This window comes from Otolemur garnettii, unplaced genomic scaffold, assembly GCF_000181295.1.
Source record: "Otolemur garnettii isolate 467f Iridium unplaced genomic scaffold, OtoGar3 scaffold00072, whole genome shotgun sequence".
NCBI classification, from domain to species: Eukaryota; Metazoa; Chordata; class Mammalia; order Primates; family Galagidae; genus Otolemur; species Otolemur garnettii.
The window spans coordinates 2,149,612-2,162,322 of NW_003852467.1; the positions used below are offsets into that span (position 1 = coordinate 2,149,612).

The 12,711-nt window shown below is 39.2% G+C and overlaps 1 pseudogene across 1 annotated transcript; it reads right to left on the bottom strand.

Annotated features, from left to right (window-relative positions):
* Positions 1-2,452: 2,452 nt before the first annotated feature.
* LOC100940841 lies at positions 2,453-3,973 on the bottom strand (annotated as a pseudogene). Its single transcript, XR_002774331.1, has one exon. The product of XR_002774331.1 is annotated as a cyclin-L2 pseudogene (transcript).
* Between the last annotated feature and the right edge of the window lie 8,738 nt (positions 3,974-12,711).

Consider the following 12,711-nt stretch of genomic DNA (forward strand, 5'->3'; position numbering starts at 1 on the left):
TGATCAGATCTTCAGTCTTATCATCACATACACACATGCATATATTTCATAAGAACCATCTTAATCTTTGTTCATTTATTATTGCAGCTTGTTCCTTTACAAATTAATATCTTAAAATGTCTCTCAGAGTAATGATTACCAGTTTAGAATTTCATTCTAATTCTAAATTGTCTGTTTCCAAGTCAAAGTCTTTTTTTTTGCATTGTATTTCTTTTAATGCTGTTGGTTTTCCTCCATATGTAGTGAGTCTTGATTTTTTGATTGATTTTTATGAGTTAAAGATTATGGAAAACATCATTGAGTTTCCTCAAGAAACTAAAATAGAACTACAGACACCCCAATAATCCCTCTTCTATGCAAACATCCAAAGGAAATTAAATTAACACCTCCTAAGATATCTGCACACCCATGTTCACTGCAACGTTATTCACAGTAGTCAAGAAATATGACATTAACAGGAAAATGTACAGGTATTATCAGATTGTCATAATGATGTAATCTCCAATGTTGGCATAGTTTACAATTCTTTGAGTCTGTTTTTTTTATGTTACCACAAAAATAGAGAGTTTTTTTGTTGTTGTTTTGTTTTATTTTTTAGTTCAATAGATTTAGGGAGTACAAGTGGTTGTTGGTTACAGGAATGAATTGTATAGTGGTGATGTCTGGGTTTTTATTGTACCTGTCACCCAAATAGCATACACTGTGCTTAATAGGTAGTATTCTTTCCCTTGTCCCCTTCACACCCTCCGCTTTTTTTTTTTTTTTTTTTTGAGACAGAGCCTCAAGCTGTCCCCCTGGGTAGAGTGCCGTGGCATCACAGCTCACAGCAACCTCCAACTCCTGGGCTCAAGTGAGTCTCCTGCCTTAGCCTCCCAAGTAGCTGGGACCACAGGTGCACACCACAACACCTGGCTATGTTTTTGGTTGCAGCTGTCATTGTTCAAACCCAGCCTGGGCCTGCTGGACAATAATGACAACTACAATGAAAAAACAGCCAGAACTTGTGGCAGGCACCTATAGTCCCAGCTACTTGGGAGGCTGAGGCAAGAGAATCGCTTAAGCCTAAGAGTTAGAGGTTGCTGTGAGCTGTAACACCACGGCATTCTACCTAGGGTGACATAATGAGACTGTCTCAAAATAAAATAAAATAAAATAAAAAATAAAAAATAAAAATGAATATGACTTCCTTACTTTAACTGCCATATTGTCTCTCTTTGAAGCTTTGGCACATACTTGTCCTCCTTCCTGCTTATCCACTCTGCTCTCTCCACAATTATCTACTAAATTCTATTCATTCTCCAAGTCTCATTTTAAATATCACATTGTCACACAAACCATCCCTGAGATACTCAGATCCTGTCTGTTCCTGTAGCTTTAAAGTTTCCTCAAATAGTCTGATTATTTACCTTGAACCCCCATTAGAATATAATCTCTGCTAAATCTCAATCTGTGTCTGGATTATTCAATCTGCCATTGTCAGTACCTCACTCAGCCCTGGCACATTGTAAGAACTCAATAAATATTTCTCAAACGATCAAATGAATGAGTTGAATGGAGAATAAGGGAAGCGTATCTTAAGCACACAGAATTTTTCACCTTACTTTCTAACAAAATAACAAAATAGCTCGTTGGGCACAATTTTTTTTTTTTTTTAACCTCAGGGACTCTGTATACCATATTATCAATGTCTAGATACGGTTAATTATATTATAGAAAGTTGCAAAAGTATTTTTATCTTTTTTTTTGTTTGTTTTTAGAGAGAGTCTTACTCTGTTTTTTTTTTTCTTTCCCCCCTAAATGTCCTGAGCGGAGAGGTGTTTATTCAACCACATAAAAGGCACATATAGGAAACTTCTCCAAGAGCTGGTGCCCTGCACTCAGCATTACACAGATAAAAATATACGACTTTCAACACAGATCTAAATACCTTCACATTTAAAAAATCAGAATTCTCTACACAAGTTTTAAGCTAACAGCATTCAAGTTCTGAGTTTTCATATATAGCTTTAACTCGTTTAAACTCATGTTTATTTACAACATGGATAAAGAATAAAGGGGTTACTAAGGCCATTTTCTCACTGTGAATCACTGCAAAATATGTACATAGTACAACCTAATATAGGCAAAGTTTCTAAAAATCATTTTTCTTGGCTTAACATAATTCAGTAGTGGGAGGGGTGGAGAGGTGGCTGCCGGCAGATAGCACCAAGCCACACTACAAGGCCGCATGGGTTTGCTCTTCAAATGAGCTGCCCGCATGGCTGCTGCTGAGGTGGAAAGGTATGTGCCGAGCCCCAGGCCGGCCTAGAATAGACCTTGCCGTCCCCTCAATTCCATTTCCAGAAAGAATCGTGCTGCAGGGCCACTTGGCCGAGGTGTGCACGACAGAGAGGGCAACCGCCAGACACCTGCTAGGAAGAGGCCTGTGGCCACTAATCACTGGGACCCCGTCTCACCTGCAGTGCCTGCTGTGCCCCGGGTGGTCCCGCTCATAATGATGGCCTGTGCGCCCATGTGACCTCGCATGCTCCCGTGGCTGATCTCTATAGTGATGACTTTTCTTCTTGTATTTTCCAGCATCGTCTGCCTGCTCCCGTGACCGGCTTCGAGAACCGGATGATCTCCGGCTCTGAGACTTGTGTGGCTTCTGAGTGTGACATTTGCAGTCCTTGGACTTCCGGGAGCTCTTCACCTCGGAGCCTTTGTAGAAAGCACTACGGTGCACCTTTCTTGGCGGGGAATCGCTCGAGCTCCCAGAATGGCTCTGTGACTTGGAGCGACTAGATGTCGAGCCACTGTCACTCTTCCTCCTCTTAGGAGAAGCAGATCGTGATGGGAACCTCGAGTAGCTCTGCTCACGGCTTCTGCTCCGACTTCGACTTTCTCGCCCCTTTGGTAAGCCATACACGGGGCCGTCAGCTTTGGTTTTCTTGGTGCCCTCAATTCTCCTCTTGGTACTCTTCACAGAGAGTGGGGAAGCTTTGTTCCCCTTACCTTCTTTGGGGGCCTGCAGCTTGGGGGCAGGTGTGCTGCCTGCAGCCTGTGCAGCTGCAGAGCGCAGGGCCCGGGCTTGTGCCTTTGCCTCCTCAATGGCGTGCTTTCTCTTTGCCACCTCACCTTCCAGGTGAGTCAGATCAACTTTTTTCCGTGTATAGAGCTGTAGGATTTTTAAGCAGATTTCTTGAATTTCTTCTTCAGTTGCTCCAAACAAAAGAAACCAATGAGGACGACTGGGCAGAGGGATCTCCAGCGCCCGGGCTGCGAGATAGATGCAAGCGCAGGCAATGGTCTCGGGCTGGAACCTCACGAAAACATCGGTGCGAAGGCTGTCATTCATGTAATTCCATGACGTCTGGACCAGGTGATGGTTCCGCTCACATTCTACCACCTGAAGGTACATAACGATTATCTTGTGAGGATGTTTAACGTGGACGCAGAAACCCAGCTCTTTGAGAACTCGTCTTTCTGCTTTGATAATCTGGTTCTTTAGGTTAACATAGTCTTGATCCAGTAGTAAAGGCACCGGTTTTTTTTTCTCTCTGAGCTGTCGAAGTCGATGAAACACGTTCATAACATCTCTTATTCGTCTTGGAGCTTCTTCTATTTTGGAGGCTAGGTGAACACAGGCCATTGACACATGTTCCATGGAATGCGTCACAAAGGACTTGCTATAAAAGAACCGCTGGAACAGCACCTGCCCGGTAGCCATGGCCACCTGCGGCAGACGGAGCAGGGTGCCAGCCGCCTGGATGAGCTCGCAGCCCACCACGCGGAGGGCGGTCTCCGTGTCTGTGTCCAGGCCGTTCGACATGGATGGCGTGAAGCGGAGCTTGTCCTCAGGCAGCAGACAGTTCTCCAAGGTGATGAGCACCCCGGAGTACAGCCTGTCCCCGATCAGCACCCCCTGCAACCTCGGGGCTGCACTCCCCGAGCCTGGGGCACCGGCTGCTGCCGCGGGGGCCTTCGACCCCGGAGCCCCCCTTTTTTTTTTTTTTTTTAACACAGAGTCTCAGGACGTCGCCCTCAGTAGGTGCTGTGGCATCAAAGCTCACAGCAACTTCCAACTCTTGGGCTTAAGCGACCCTCTTGCCTCAGCCACCCAAGTAGCTGGGACTATAGGCGTCCACCACAACGCCTGGCTATTTTTTGGTTGCAGCCGTCATTGTTTGGCGCCGGGCTAGGTTCGAACCCTCCAGCTCCAGTGTGTGTGGCTGGCGCCTTAGCTGCTTGAGCTACTGGTTCCAAGCCAAATCTTACTCTGTTACTGAGTAGAATGAGTGAGTGGTCATAGTTCACAGCAACCTCAAACTCTGAGGTTGAAAAGATCCTCTTGCCTCCACCTCCTGAGTAACTGGGACTACAGGCGCCCACTAAGGTGATGAGAATTTAACATTGGTAAAGCGGGACACCATTGAGGAGGGGGATGGGCAGGTGTTCTTAATTAAAAATTTAGTCTATATGGAGCAACAAAAATTTTCATGGAATGCAAAAATAGTATTGTAATATATATTTTTAAAATTTCAACAGAAGTACAATTTATAAATATAATACATTAAAAAATTATGTATAGTATTATTTTATTCTTTGGCATATTTCTCATTTAAGTGAATTTTTTTTTAGTAGACTGCTGTCGTTGTTTAAAAGGTCATGAAATTTTTCACAAGAATTTGTTAAATTATATTTCACACATAAAATGGCTTTCGAAGTCTCAACACTGTGATTTTTCTGATGTCCACACTTTATTTACCCTAGAAAAAACACTTTCAGTCACAGCATTAGTTCCTGGTAAGGACAGCACATATCCCACAATTTTTAGTGCATTATTGTTTGGAACATGGTTTGTTTCAAAATGATGAAATATTTCTAACCATTTGTTCTCTACTGTGATTTTTGCTGATGCCCAAGATTTAACCTTTTTCTTATCAATTTATTTTTTTAATAACCTCGTAAGTTGTGTCACTTTTAAGGCTGGCGCTAGACTTTTTGCCACTATAAAATATAAATAATACGAGTACTATCTGCTAAATTCATGAAATAAATAATTTACTTACCTAAATTATCTGAATAGCTGATTTGTTGACATCACTTGTTTAGCACTAGCATGCAGTACGATGTGTATAGTCTGAGAGACAGTTACAAAATGTTTTCGTGGTGGCCAATGCCAAAAAATGCCATTGTTCATTAAGTCCAAACAATGGTGGTCAAATTCTAACAACTGATCAACACTGCAAACTTTGATAAGCAGTTCTTGATAATCAGTTCTCAACAATTATTTGTTATTATTAAAGTTTAACATTATAATTTTTTTTTTTTTGAGACAGAGCCTCAAGCTGTCCCCCTGGGTAGAGTGCCATGGCATCACAGCTCATAGCAACTCCCAACTCCTGGGCTCAAGCAAGTCTCCTGCCTCAGCCTCCCAAGTAGCTGGGACCACAGGTTCCTGCCACCAGCGCCTGGTATTTTTTTGGTTGCAGCCATCATTGTTGTTTGGCAGGCCCAGGCTAGATTCAAACCTACCACCTTAGGTGTATGTGGCTGGCACCTTAGCCACTTGAGCCACAGGCACTGAGCCCAACATTATAAAATTAACAAAAATAATATAAAACTCATATCCTGGCAAAATAGCCACATGGCAGCCAACAACTGTATATTTCCTTCCCATTCTCCTGCCCTTCCCTAGCTTGTTGTGCATTCTTTCCAAAAATTGGGACTTTTTTAAACTCTGCAGGATGCAGAACAAATTGTTAAAAATCAGTACTGTCCCGCCCAAAGTGGGATGTCTTGTCACCTTGTGACAACACCCAGCTAGTTTTTCTATTTTTAGTAGAGATGGGGTCTCACTTTTGCTCAGGCTGGTCTCAAATTCATAAGCTCAAGCAATCCACCTGACTCAGCCTCCCAGAATGGTAGGATTACAGGCATGAGCCACTGCACTCAGCCCAAGTATTTTTTTATATTTCACTTGACTGTTTTATCACCACTTCTCTCAGGGTATCTACTCAATTGTTTTCTATTTTATCCAATGCCCCAGAAATGGTGACAGATGTTCCATTTTGCATGGAACAGTCCCTATTTATGCCTGTTATCCCATAGTAATTAATCATGCCCCCCTTTACTCACAAAATTCTGCACGTTTGAACAATAAATTACATAGTTACTCCACCTAAGCAACATCCACATTCTTTTCTTAAACTCTTAACAGAATTTTATTTATGTTTCTTGATACACAACCATAATTTACATTTTAATAAACACCCAACCTGCTCTCCACTGGGATCTATTCAGACCACCTAAGCACAATTTACATATATTTATAGGAAAGGAAAACAACTAGACTCAAAAGGTTGGAAGGTAAGATTAATGAAGATGTTTTCTCAGAGCTAGTGCATCCATAGAACGTTGGAAGTACTAATCAGTGAAAATTCAATTACAGCTACCACTTTGAAAGGGTCATCTCAGAGTCACTTTCTGGCTTGTCATTGTCTATCATCTGTCTGCTCTACAGAAAGCTGGGTTATATGGTAATAACACAAATCTGACAATACTCTGTTAAAATTAACATATTGAATGCAGAGAAAGTAACAGGTTTTCTTTTTCACCTGCAGGGTTTAAATTTCATAATTTGTTTTAGGAAAATTTTACATGAAAAATAAAAATGTTAAACCAAACACCTACAGTTTGAAGTTATTGATTATTGATTAATTAGTAACCGTGGACCCTAACCAATGAATGCCTGGTTGGTAGAAACCATGCAATAGCTTGGCTTGTGTTGTAGTCAGCCTACTAGCTGAAAAAAGCAGCTCTCCAAAGAGGAATTTTTACTGTCAATATTGACTTGAACAATACATGAAATGACTACTGTTACACAATTTTTAGGTGAGAAGAACCAACCTAAATGACTCCCAAAATCATACAATAGTAATAACCATTTCAAGGCAAGTAAATCAACTTTTATCTCTATTGCAAGGATGTGGTTTTGCTACCTCATTTCAACCTCTACTTATCACAGTCTGAAAAAAAATATAGCGAGAGGGAAAGGTCAGTGAGCAGAGTTAGCCTCTTTACCCATGGACATTTCTTCTGTCTTCTGCTTGTGTCCAATTTGGGGGAAACTATAAACTGAGAAATACTTAATTTATGGTGCCCTTAAAATACCTAAATAACAGTAGTTTTCCAATGTACCCTTAGCGAACTGATAACGCTTTTTTTCTCATGTGAAAAAATTCAAGCCCACTATCCCTTACCTATTGTTTAGTTTTTATTTATACCACATAACATTAGTATTTATGCAGGATATTCCTAAAGTCACCATACAAGGAGAAAATGAGAAATTGTAGCTAAATGTCTTTTTAATTACAAAATATTCATTACAAAATTTTATAAGCAAGTGGCCAGCATGTAGAGATTACTTTGTAAAATTTCATAATGAATATTTTGTAAATAGGGGTACACTGAACTACAATTTCCTATTTTCCTCATGGATGGCAACTTTAGGATACCTTGTGATTTTGCTGCAGAAATATTAATGTGATTTAGTACTGTAAATCTGTGTTAGAGAATTCACTTTGATTCAAAGGGTTCTTAAAATGTTTAAGGTTCAACTTCCTGAGATCATGTCTTTATAAGTGGATCTCAGTTTACAAACAAGGTGCATTTGAATTAGCCAATAAACACACAGTGCACTCACGGATAATGCCAAACATTACATTAGCTGTTGAATGCATGCAAGTAATTATGAGACAAGTCTTACATTAAGAAACTCAACATCTTAACAAATAAAACATATGGGCCTCCAACATCAACTTCTACATTACTGGGGTGAAAAACATTCTGCAGAATCATAGAGAAGGAAAAATATCCCAGGTCACAGGTAAGGGTTAAGTAGGTAACCCCTGAGCTGAGGCTTAATGTGTGTTGAGATAGTTTTCAGAAATAGGATACTCTAAGATTACTGTAAAGTATAAAGAAGATGAATAACTAACTCCAGCATACAAAATTCCTAGCACATTTTTTAGTAGTAAAAGTACAATATCATTAATAATTGTTGAAATATCTAGAGAAAGCCTTAGAAAACAAAAGCAAAAGTAAAGATATATAATGATTATGAGGAAATATACTGATTTAAGTTTAATGGTTACGAACAAAAGTTGTATAGAATAGGAGAAAGGAGGAAAGAGAGTATTCTGATGAACAGTTTACAAACCAGAGAGATGCAGCCTTTCGTGTAAAGGTGTGGTCCAGAGAACAAAGAGAGTTTGGGTTTTATAGCAAGAGTCACTGCTGAAGTTTCTAGCAAGGTCTCTTTAAGCAAATGAAAAAAAAAAAAATTCAACCTACTTAGTTCTGATTGGTTGATAAAGCTGAGCCCTGATTGTTCAAGTGAGGTGAACATTGATTGGTTGACTCAGGAGAGTTCTGATTGGTGGGTTTAGGTGAGCTCTAGACATCCAAAGTAGAACAGAAGTGTGGGTTTTCTGGGAATTGAAAGTATATTTATGGCCACTAGTGAGCAAATGACTGCTTGGCTTTATCTGTTTGGGGTTTTTTGTTGTTGTTGTTGTTGTTGTTGTTGTTTGCTTTATCTTAAATACAGTCCCAGTTAGTCACTTGGGACCAATCATGAAGAATTCCTTCTTTCATATTCACATTTGTTAATGTACTGCCATACTTGTTTTTACTGCTATACTGTACAGAATAAAAGGAATAGTAGGAGAGCCTAGCATTAGAAGACACAATTGTTCACCAAACTTTTGCATAAAGATTAAGTAAAGGAGATCAGAATGTCAGGAAGAGGTTTCCATTTTCTTGCTTATACTAGGTATGACAATTATACCCATAAACTTGCCACTGTGTTCTGAATAAACAACTCAGTAAGGTTTCATAACCTTGGTTTCTAAGTGTCTCACAGCTGCATTAATGTCTATGTGGGCAGTGTCTTGCTGAGTGGCATTCGTTATGGTTGTTGTGTGTTTTGTGTGTCCTTTATGAGAACATCAGAGCTTGAATTAGAGTACGAAACAAACATTACATTTCTTCTTCAACTTAGCAAGAGTAGAAGTGAAATAAGGGACATGTTAGTTCAAGTTTATGGGGATAACAGCAGGAAGAAAACTATACATACAAGTGGATTAGACATTTTTCTGAAGGAAGAGAAAGAGTCACTGATGAAGAGAGGTTAGGGAGGCCGATAGGGGGCAGAACTGATGAAAACACTGCAAAAATCTGTCGAATTGTGTGTCAAAATCATTAGTTGACTGTGAGAAGCATAGCAGTAAACACTGACAGAGAAACAGGAAAATTTTAGATGAACATCTTGGCATGAGATACATGTGTGCAAAAATGGTCCCAAGGGAGCTCACCAATGAACAAAAACAAAGAAGCATCAAAGCTTCCCAAGACCTTTTGGAGAGACAAGATGATGTTTTGGGCCATATTATCACGGGTGATGAAACATGAATGTACCAATATGACCCTGAAACAAAGCATCAAAGTGCACAATGGAAGTCAGTCAACTTTTTACAAACACAGATGTTCCATCAGTCTAAATCAAGAGTCAAAACGATGCTGCTAACCTTTTATGATATCACAGGGATTCTTCATTATGAATTTGTATTATACCAACTGGACAGTGAACCAACTTTACTATTTGGAAGTGCTGAAAAGGCTGTATGAAAAAAGTGAGATGAAAACAACCCAAACTTTTCTCTAACAACTCTTAGCTCTTGCCCCACAACTATGCACCAGGTTACATGGTACTGTCTGTAGAGAGGTTTTACCCAGTAAGCAAATAACTGTATGGGAACACTCCCTACTCACCTGATCTAGCCCTCAGTGACTTTTTTCCTTACCCAAAGATAAAGAAAACATTGAAAGCAAGGCATTTTGATGACATTTGGGACATTTGATGACCATTCCAGAAAAAGAGTTCGAAAATTGTTTTGCCCAGTGAACTAGGTGCTGGCATCTAGTACATAGCTTCCCAAGGAGAGTATTTCGAAGGTGATCATAGTGATAGTCAACAACGTGATATGTAACATTTTTCCTTGGATGAGTTTATGAACTTAATTGTCAGACCTTTCACTTTCAAATAATTTACATTGCAACAGAGACCCAGTGCATTTCTGAGAACAGAAAATAGGTGTGTTTATGTGTGTGTGTGTACGTGTGCAGGTGTGTCAATGAAATACAAATTTAAATACTATGTATAATTTCTAGATGTGGTGACCACACTGTTATCTGTTATGCATGTAGTGAAGTTCTTAAAAACAAATATTTTAAAGATGTTTCTTAGAATTCTACTCTTATTTTGTTGATAAGACTTTAATTTCAGTGAATGGATATGGTGATACTATGATGTATGAGAAAAAAAGGTATCACTTTAACACTATTAAATCCACAAATATGCTTAAACATAATAAAATGGGACCTTCGGTTTTCTTTTAGAGATAGACTCTCACTTTGTCACCCTTGGTAGAGTGCTGTGGCATCACAGCTCACAGCAACCTCCAGCTCTTGGGCTTAGGTGATTCTCTTGCCTCAGCCTCCCGAGTAGCTGGGACCACAGGTGCCCACCACAACACCTGGCTATTTCTTGTTGCAGTTTGGCTGGGGCCAGGTTTGAACCCGCCACCCTTGGTATATGGGGCCTGTGCCCTACTCACTGAGCGACAGGCGCCACCCAGGAACTTTGTTTAAATTACATTAACTTTGACTAGTAAAAATGCTTCTAGGTATTGATTCTAACAATATTTTGTTCTGTATAAAAACACATCTATAAGTACATGTGCTGAAACATTCTTTATAATAGGAAAAAAAATAGCAACTGACAAGCCGTGGGATATTAGTTTTTAAATGGTATGCTAGCCATATGGTTAAATAGTATTGAAATTATAGGTTGAGTATCCCTTATCCAAAATGCCTGGGACCAGAAGTGTTTTGGATTGGGGATTTTTTTTTTTCAGATTTTGGAATACCTGCATATAAATAAAAAGATACCTTGTGGCTGTGACACAAGTCTAAACATGACATACATTTATGTTTCATATATACTTTATACCCATAGGCTGGAAGTAATTTTATACAATATTTTTTAATAATTTTGTGTATGAAACAAAGTTCTAACTGCAATTTGGACTGTAATCCATCACCTGATGTCAGATGTGGAATTTTCCCCATGTGGTGTCATATCAATGTACAAAAAGCTTCACATTTTGGAGCATTTTTGATTTCAGATGTTAGATTTTCACATTAGTGATGACCAACCTGGATTGTAAAATAATTGTAATGGCATAGAAATATTCAAAATATATTGTTTTTTAAGTACATTATTATAGAATAGTATAGTCATGTGTTGCTTAACAATGCGGATCTGTCCTGAGAAATACCTTGTCAGCTGATTTCATCACTGTGTGAACATCAGGGCATGCACGTACACAAATTAGATGGGATAACATATTATACACCTAAGCTATATGATATAGTTTATTGCTCCTAGACTGTACAGCAAGTCACTGTATTGAATAATTCAGGTAATGTAACACAAGAGTAAGCATTTATGTATCTAAATATAACTAAATATAGAACAATACAGTAAAAGTATGGTATACAAACTAAAAAGTACTACACCTGTACAGGGCATTTACCATCGATGGAGCTTGCAGGATTGGAAGTTGCTCTGGGTGAGTCAATGAGTGAGTGGTAAATGAATGTGAAGGCCTAGGACATTACTGTACACTACCATAGATTTTACAAACACTGTACATTTTTGCTACACTAAATTTATAAAAATATTTTCTTCTTCAGTAATAAATGAATCCTTGCTTCCTACAACATTTTTGCCTTTAAAACATTTTGTTTTAAATTTTTGACTCTTGTAGTAACACTTAGCTTAAAACACAAACACATCAGCTTGGCACCCATAGTTCAGTGAGTAGGACACTGACCACATACACCGAGGCTGGCAGGTTCGAACCCAGCCAGGGCCAGCTAAACAACAATGACAACCACAACCAAAAAATAGTGGGGCATTGTGTTGGTGCCTGTGGTCCCAGCTACTCAGGATACTGAGGCAAGAGAATCCCTTAAGCACAAGAGTTTAAGGTTGCTGTGAGCTGTGATGCCACAGCACTCTACTGAGGGTGACAAAGTGAGACTCTGTCTCAAAAAAAAAATATATAGTATGGCTATACAAAAATATTTTCTTTATATCCTTACTCTGCAAGTTTTCTTCTGTTTTAATTTTTTAACTTTTCAACATTTTTGTTAAGCACTAAGAAACTACTACACACATTTGCCTAAGCCACACAGGGTCAGGGTCATCAATGTTACTATCTTCTACTTCCAAGCATTGTCCCACTGCAAGGTCTTCAAAGCAATAACATGCATCAAACAGGCATTTTCTATGATAACGATGCCTTCTTCTGGAATACCTACTGAGGGACCAGACCTGCCTGTGGCTGTTTTACAGTCAACTTTCTTTTTTTTCAAAATAAGTAGAAAGAGTACACTCTAAAACTTATAGTATAGTAAATACATAATCTTAAGTGCTAGAGTTTAATGTGACTGGCAGCCCAGTAAGTTTGCTTTTGCCAGTATCACCACAATCATATGAATAATGCATGGCATGATAACGTTAGGGGGGCTAAGATGACTACGATAGCACTAGATAACATGCATTTTTCAGCTCAATCATAACCTTATGGGATCACCATT